The sequence below is a fragment of the Eublepharis macularius genome, chromosome 5, assembly GCF_028583425.1.
Source record: "Eublepharis macularius isolate TG4126 chromosome 5, MPM_Emac_v1.0, whole genome shotgun sequence".
NCBI lineage: Eukaryota > Metazoa > Chordata > Lepidosauria > Squamata > Eublepharidae > Eublepharis > Eublepharis macularius.
Window position 1 is genome coordinate 105,719,850 of NC_072794.1, and position 9,115 is coordinate 105,728,964.

Genomic DNA, 9,115 nt, shown 5'->3' on the forward strand with positions numbered 1-9,115 from the left:
GCGGGGAGGGGGGCAGCATCCCACTACCAGGCAAGGAGCGAAGGAGCTGGCATGTAGGACACCACGAAGCAGCCCTAATTTATAGCTTTATGCGGTTGTGCTGGAGAGCAACTTCATTTATTCTGCAATGTTTACAGTTTTCCATAATCCTGTTTCTGCTGGTCACTGTGAAGGGCATGGAGCTATCTATGCAGTGCGCTGAAGACTCGTCCCCCCTCCCACTCTGCCCCGCCCCGCCCCGCCCCGCCCCGCCCCGCCCCGAAAATCTTGTTCAGCAGCATTTATTTCCTGATGTTTCCTCAGGCGTTGCCTATACAGTTTCAAGCATATCTTCAACCTCATAAGTACTACAAACTTGTGTTTTTACAAGCTGAGATTCCAAGAGAACTGAATTCTGCACTCTCTATATTATTCGCATCATGTACTAATTGAGAATAAAAACAAATGCACCCTTTATCTCAAAATCTTGGATATAAGCATCGGGTTTTATGGAGGCTTTCCTGTGGTTTTAGTGTCAACCTGCAGTGGATTGTCTCCAAACTTCCTCACGTCCTCGTTTTCCATGGTCTTTTTGTGTTTTCCTCATCATTTATCCATGCTTTCTTGAACCACCTTTGATCTGATTTGGGAATGCATGGAGGAATCACAAAGAAACCATGGGATGGCAATAAATGGAAACTTCGGACATGAGGAAGCTCAGAGGAAAAACACTGCATATCAGCACCCAAACTATAGGAAAATGTCAGTGTGAAAAGACCTCATCCCCTGGTCAGGCTAGCATTCACTAGGGAGAAAAATATGCCTCAGCGGTTAGGAATGGTTTTCTATAACAACGACAACAATACAAATAATCAATATTATTTGTATATTGATTTTAGTTTTTGTTTTTATCGATTTTAACTGTTCACCGCCCAGAGCCCCTGGGGATGGGCGGTATATAAATTGAAAAAATAAAAATAAATAAATAAATAAATAACAAAGTGCTGTCAAGTTACAACCACTTGTAGGTACACCTCCCAGGATTTTCAAGGGAAGAGATGCAGAAATGATCTGCCGTTGTCTTCCTCTGCACAGAAACCTTCTGTCTTCTTAAGTGGTCTCCTATCCAAGTATTAACCACGGCTGAACCTGCTTAGCTTCTAAGCTTTCATGAGTTTGTGCGAGTCTGGGCTATTCAGGTAATTTTTATTGGGACCCTACAAAACCAGTCTGAAGGGCTAGATCAAAACATTAAATGGGACATTGTGTCATCAAAACAGGAAAGGGTAGTCTTGCAACAGTGATGGGGGAGGAATAGAATAGCTGTAACATGAAAGAACACAGTGCTCCAAATATTAGCCACTACCTCAAGACAAAGAAAATGACTCATGCCCAGAAGAAGAAGGCCACAGATTTGCACAAGTGATATAGTTCAAATAGTAATTACAATCAGACACAGCTAAGGATATAGCAAGACATTGGTCATTTATATGTGGGTTTTCTGCCCTGAGTGCAATGCTTTTGGGAAGCAGGGTTTTTTCCCCTGCTTCCCCACAGCATAATGGTACATTCATGCACCTCTGGAGGGTTCCCCAGCTTTTCTCCAATCTTTCTCAAACCATCTTTGTTCAGAAGGTTTGCGAAAAATCACAGGAAAACCTGGATGGGTGCTATGTGGTTGGGGAAATTTAGATTTTCCAGCTCACTTGGCAGCCATTTTCCCTGAGCCTGTCTCAAGAGCAGACATTTCTGTCCCTAATCCCCGGGGCTTTTTAAAAAATCGTTATCAGACTATCAGTATGTCGATATACCATTGTAACAATAGGTGTAGCAGATTCTCTGAATTCTTACTTGCATTTTTTTAAAAGTAAGTCTCTAGCCCTTTCCCTTGTGGGCTAAGGAGAAATGCATATGTTCAGAAGGGAAGACACTTTTTAAAAGAAAGAAAGCAAGCTAGGAATTCAGAGAACTTGCTACATCTGTTATATCAATAAAACGATATTCTAGTGCCAATTTTTAAAATATTGCAAAAGCCCTGGTGGCCCCAGGGAAGACGGGTGGCCATTCCTGGGGGACTAGGACAGGGAAATTGCAGGGAAACCTCCCATGTGGAAGCCCTGTTGCTGCTGTGCTCTATCTGCAGCTTCCCCGGCTATGGGGAAACCACAAGATCCTGTCCTTATGTAGAAGAGACTGTGTATTGTTTCTGTCCTGGACTTACTTTGCAATCCAGGTATTTTTGTATGTATGATCTAATTTAGAGATAAAATCCCTGTGACTTCCCCAGTTTGGGACTAGCTACATGTGATGCTTAGTCACGTACAAGATGGTTCCCAGCCTTTTCCCTTCTTTTACAGAATGGAGCCACAGAGGCTGCAATTTAGTGGCAGACCAACATGGTGGTCTTCTTCACCCTTTCTGCCTCCTGTTTTTCCCAAATGGGAGAAGAAGAAAAAGTCATACCGAAAAGCATAGTCATTTCTTTAGTTTGGCATGATTTCCTCTAGTGTAAATAGAGTTGTTTACTGCGACATACAGTGCTATTGGGTCCCAAAAGGTGCAGCAAATTTAGAACTGGATCCCCTAATGTACAGTAAATTTCAAAGCAAGCACTACAAACAGCATGGGGATTGCTGAATTAGGCTTTTGTGCTCAGAATGGGAGGAAAAGGGACAGTACTGCTTTGCTTCCCCCACCTTACCTTCCAGATGAGTGCATTTTAATCACCTTTTATTACTTTTAAATGTACAGTAGTAGCAATAAAAGCTGGGCCTCCCTCTGCATTGCTGGCCTTACACAATCCCTGCTTACTATTGGAAGGGCTGTTGTTTCCTTGGAGGTGGTTCTTTCTGGACCCCAAGATCCTTGGTCAGGGATCTGCTAGATGCAGTCCTACATGCCCTCTAAGTCCATGGAGCAGGATTTGAGGTTCTAGCCCAGCAGCGATCCTCTTGCTATATTCTTGTGATAGTCTTTCCTCATAAAAGAACTGAGTACCTGATCAATACTGAAAACAATTGGTTTCCCTAAACCCTTCTGTGTATTCTATTTGCTGAGGTTCATTTGTCATCTGTGTGGGCTTCATAAGTGTCCAGGACTGAACTGGCTCCACTTCACATCCTTCTGTCCAACAGAATCCCAGCCTCCCACTCACAACCAACTTCCTGACTTTCCCGGCAGCTTTTGTCCAGAGAGCTCTGTCCTCTCCTCTCTGTGGCTACAGGAAGTTCCTTAACTCTAGTGGAATGCAAGACTCTGGATTCCTAGTTGCCCCTGACAACAGGGCTTTTGTATCTCGGGAGAGTAAAGATTAGCTCTTTCTTGGGCTCAGGTCCAATTTTCTTTAGTGGTCCAGGAGCAGAGGTCTTAAGGCTGTTGTGCAGGTTAGGAGGTGTTGGTCAAGTGGTAGTTCTTCTGACACACACACACACACACACACAAACACCTCCAAACATTTGTTAATTGTTTATGGTGTTCTGCACACACCAGCACAGATAATCGAGGAATGATTGGGGCTCATGTGTGTGCATCTCAAAAAGAAAGAGGGGAGACTCAACCATTCTAGGCTATTTGGACAATTAGACAGAAAACCAACACATTTAAAGACAGCACACTTCAGCAACAGTACAGTATAACCCCATTTAGAAAGAAAAATAGAATTACACTTTTAATTATTTGTACAGATGCACCCAAGAGTTTGCTCTTGTTGCCAGAGAAATCCTTCATGTAGCAAAACAAAGGTAGGAGTGTCAGGATTCAGAATCACAGTGAACTGAGAGTCACTCTACATGAAACATCTTACACGGGAACTCTCAAGTGACTTACTTTCTGTGTGGTCTTATATTCAAGTGCCGTCTGTCTCCCTAGCAGTGCCTGTGTATCCACAATGGGAGAAGAAGTGGAAGATCTTTCACTTGATCCTACTCAAGTAAGATGTCTTGTGCAGAGAGAGACTGAGTTGCTCAGGAAGTCTGCAGAGGGACTATACTGCTGACTCAGGATGTATGAAAATGCCAATGTTCCCCTCCACTTGACACTTCCATATAAGCAGGAGCCCTGTAGAGTTTTCCCAGGGACAGAGCCAGAAGCCACATGTCTGCTCCAATGAATATCTGGCACTGATAATGACCCGAGCCACCTCTCAGCTACCTCACAGTAGTAGGGAAAGGGGTTCAAGTACCCACTGGCTGTTGTGAGACTGGCACTGCTTCCTCTTGAGACACCAGAATTGGTCCTAAGGCAGAACTTCATAAGGACGTATTGCATAGCGATGCCAGTGGTAATCATCTGAAAGTAGAGTAGAGTAGAGTAGAGTAGAGTAGAGTAGAGTAGAGTAGAGTAGAGTAGAGTAGAGTAGAGTAGAGTAGAGTAGAGTAGAGTAGAGTATCCTGAGGAATTCTGTTCAGAAGCTCATGTTAAAGCTGAGGACAATGGCTTACATAAAAATCACATCTAGTCTCTTTTTATTTTTTTTGCTGTGTCATCTTGTAAAACCCAAACTTTGTGGGGATGTGGGAGATACCAGGGAACCTTGGCCTGGCTTTCTGTATACACCCAGGTTGGGCTTTCCCCCAAAATTACCAGGTTTTTTAATGCTGCCAGGATACATGCAGACATATGGGGCTGACACTCTGAAACACACTTTCTCCACAGCTCATTTCATGGTGGCAACTTCAATTTGTGATACAATTTCTTTTCCCATAGGGTGCCAACAATTACCTGGTTCTGGTTCTCAGAGCCTGAGCTGAGGATCTGAGACAATAGTAAGTCTTTTGGCCAGGACTGCAATTATTTCCCAGTTGTTTGTTTTGATAGAAGAACAAGTGCTCAGTAATCCGGGGCACTACAGGAGCCCAAAGGTTTGTTCCATATTCCTGAGGTACAGAAATGGAGAACACAGCACCACCTTCTGGTCTGAGAAAGCATCAGCGGAAGACCAAATTAGAATATAGCACACCATTAACTGCATACACTCCAAGAACACAACAATGGCACATGTATTTACACAAACACAAAAATAGGCCTACACACATGCACACCAGTGCTACTGCACAAGTATACGAGCAACTATGTGCCAAGTGTGTATATATTTAATATGTGTCTTCAGATTATGTGCAGATTCAAGAATCCCAGTAATACATAGACAGCCTCTAGTTCTAACATACCCAGATTCACACTTTTAAAAAACCTGCCATATACTTTAGCAGTGAATTTTGCTCTTTATAAAGTGGGAATTCTCAGAAATTCAGTCACATTTTGGGATTGTTCCAATGTATATAAATTTACACACACACACACCCCGCCGACCTAATGTAGATGCGGTAAACTAGTTATTTGCACAATAATAAATGATCTTGATGGTCTACAACTCATTGTAGGAATGACAGCAATTTGTGCATATGTGGCATAGTGCATACTGTACGGCTATCCTATCATCTATACATTCAATCAATTCAGGATTTACTTTACCTTGTGCCTGAATAAACTAAATGTTCCAGTCCAACCCTACATGGTTGTTGTAAGCATACCTTAAAAAATAGGAGAAATTCTGTAGTGGTGGTGGTTGTATCTTTACAAACAGAAAAATGAGTCCTCCAAAACTGGTGTGGGAATCAACCCTATTTGCTTTGGGAGAGAAAGAGTGTTGGCTTGAAGTGGAGGAAAGAGATCAAGGCCACGTGCTAACTGAAGAAGCAACACGGCAGACTCCTTCTCCCCCGCCAGGGATTTATCAATGGGTAGGCGGCTCCCACTTCCTCATTGTGACTGCCTTGCCATGTGAGTTTCATAATATATTTTGGTCAGAGTTTACAAGAAAAGGCGTGGGGAGAAAGAGGGAAGGGAGGGGGGAATTCCAGTAAACTGCCTCCAGTCCTTCTCCATTCTTCAGAATAGGAAGTTATTGGACTTCTCTTTGGGGTTTTCAGTTTCTGCCCAACAAGGAAAGAGGCCTCACTTCTCTAACCTTTGCTGAATGTCAGGTCCTCGCAGCAGATGTCAAATCTTGTGATTTTCCTTTCCGTCTTCTGTGATACCCCTCTAGTATTATTGGCTTCTGAGAGTCTCCCTCAGCTTCATGACAAGGAGAAAATAATTTCATCCCCTTAGAACAAGACATTGACAGACCCATGTTCTAGAAACTTATCTTCCTTACCAATCCAGTCATGACATTTTTGAGAGCAACAGGCCTTGACCTGTTCAGCAACTAAGCATTCTCAGTACAACTGAACAGTGCTGGCCTGGGAAGGGAGCTGTTTTCCTAGCTTGTACTGACCCCAGCAGCATGTATCTTCTGAGGTACATTTTAAGATTTTGTGGAGAGGAGGGAAGAGTAGGTCAGATGAGCTTTCAGTCCCACAGTTGCAAAAGGCCATAAGAGAGGTTATGACTCCTATCTCATCCAGGAGAACTGCAGCGTCTGCTGACAGCCTGCTATTGAGTGTCCTTGGAGGTGACGACTTGAAGTTCAGTGAGAGATCAAGATGACTCAGGCCCCATCCTTGACACATCACACTTTCTTACCCTTTCACCTACTCTGACATTTGCTTGGCTCTCACACCAGATCACATAGGATGTTTGAGAGTGATTCCCCCCGAGCATTTTATAAATCCATGACAACATCCATTTTTGTTTCCCAATCAGATCTCAGCCAGAGTGTCTAGATCAAAATTAAATGACTTCTATGGAAATGCTCTGGGTCATTTCTACAGAGCTCTTTTGCTATGTTTATTCTTTAGAATTCTTTGCACTTGGGAGTTTTATGTTCCGTGGAACAGTAGAGGGTTTGTTTTTTTTGAGAAGCACTGAAATAGTCCCTTGAAATAATGTTTGGGAACCTGAGCAAACTAGCCAAGCCCTCAGCTATTTGTCTTGCTTAATATGGACATGCAGGCATTACAGACCAGCCATCAAAGGTGATGTGCTTCTATGCAGCCCATCATATAGAAAGCACTAAATCAGAAGGAATCCCAACATTAGCAGTTTGGGATCACAGAATTTGCTCCCATCAGAGCCTGTGTTGCATTCTGGAAAGGGCGTTGTATTTTCACTGTGGAGACCTGGATTCAAATGCCTGTTCAGCCATAAAGCTCACTTAGGCTGCTTTCAGATATCATGGCATGTTTTGTTTAAACTACAATTGGTGCAACAAACTCATCTACAAGATGTAAGCAATAATTCTGATTTGTGCTTAAGCCCCAGTATGGGTGCTTCTTGTCTCCTCTCTCCTCCCAGCAGGACAAATATCTTCCCTATTCCACCACAAAGCAGCCACAAGGAATGGTGCTATTTAACACACCATGGTTTATGAATTCAGACACTGTAACAAGCCATAATCAGGACAAAATGTTGTTAATACATCAGCTACAAACCCTAGTGTGAAATTCCAGTTTGATTTCAGAACTAACCAAAGTTTGATCAAAGTTAAATCAAGCCCATGATATAAAAACCAGTTGATTGTGATGTCTAAATGCCTTGGGTGGTCACTATCTCTCAAGTAAGCCTACCTCACAGAGTTGTTGTGAAGGTAAAATGAGATATGAGGCCAGGAGGAAGCACAAGATGCAAATGTGATAGATGAACTCATCAAATAAAGATGCAACGTTTGTTTGTTGTTAATTTGAATGATGTGACCTGCTAGTGAATGAGACTTGATTAAACACCAGTTTTGAAAATGCTGCATTAATCTACAATTCATTCAGCTTTCACATAGATTCAAAGTTTATTTATTGTATCTTTTAAAAAATGTATTTCCTGGCTAATACAGTAGCTCAGGGTTGCATACAACATTTCTACAACTAACTTCCCTGTCTCCCAAGAGAAGCCTGAGTTGTGGATCTAAGCATTTAGTCAAGGCAACATGAATGTATTGTTAACTCTTTCTTCTCTGCTTTGTGACAATGAGACTTATGAAGGAGACAGCTTGTGGCAAGGAATCAAACTCTGTAATGTGAAACTCCAGAACTATAATAAAAATAGAAGCAAGGCAACCTTTGACCGGGAAGGAATTTCTCAAGTTTATTAGCCTGAGGAAAACAGGAAGTCTATTATTAGGATCAGAGGCCCATTTCGTGATTGGGATAATGACAGCTTGGCCCTTGTTTTGTTCTTCTCTGACATGCAGGATGACATTTAACAGGAAGAGTGATGGGGAAGCAAGGCCAGGTTTAGGGTACTTCCCCTGCTTGCCACAACAAAGAATGAGGCTTTCCTGACTTTGAAAGGATGCCAAAGGATCACATATTTTACAAATCTGTTTGGGTATGACCAGGGATAGTTGTGGCTGAGAAATAGAGGGAAGACTATGGAAGGTGGAGGTGCTGAGTGCTGACTAAGAAGGCAGAGTCGGTGCTAGGGCTCATCTTCCTTCTTGTTTGGCATTTTCCCATAGCTGTTGCAGCAAGGGGCTGAGCAGGCAAAGCCTAGGTGAGTCAAGGAAGTCCCGCTTCATTCTTCAGAGATTTTTGTCTTGTCCCTTCTATAAACTACCCCAAGAGCTCATTGAGGCATGGGACAGCATATAAATACAATTAATCAACACATAGAAACTAATTTGGTTCTCCAAGCCCCAACAGCTAGGAAGGTTGTTCCCTGTGCCTGGCAAGGATGAGTTGCCAACCTCCAGATGGGACCTGGAGTTCTCTCAGAATTATAGTTGATCTCCATATTACAGAGATCAGTTCCCCTGAAGAAAAAGACAGGTTTGGAGAGTGGAGCCTATAGCATTATATCCTACTGAGTTCCCTCATCTCCACAAAGCCCGCCTTCCACAGGCTTCACTCTGTAATTGCCAGGAGTTTCCCAACCCAGAACGGACAACCCTCAGACAAGGTTCTTGTGTTTTTAGTGACAGGCAGAAGCTCCCCAGCACTGCATGAGCATACTGGAGAAAGCTATATTTGTTGACAGCCTGCAGGCCTGTCTCCATACTGCTCTTAAGACCATAGGATCCTCACCAGATAACCAAGTGGCAGTCCTACCAGAGGCCAGGACAGTTCTTCTTTTGAGAACTAAAGGGAAAAGTTGTATTTAGATACCTTCCCTTTTTACTGCTAACTATAATTAATACACCCAGTATAGTATAATGGTTAGAGTGTCAGATGAGAATTTGGGGGATCAAGGACCAAATCCTGATGCA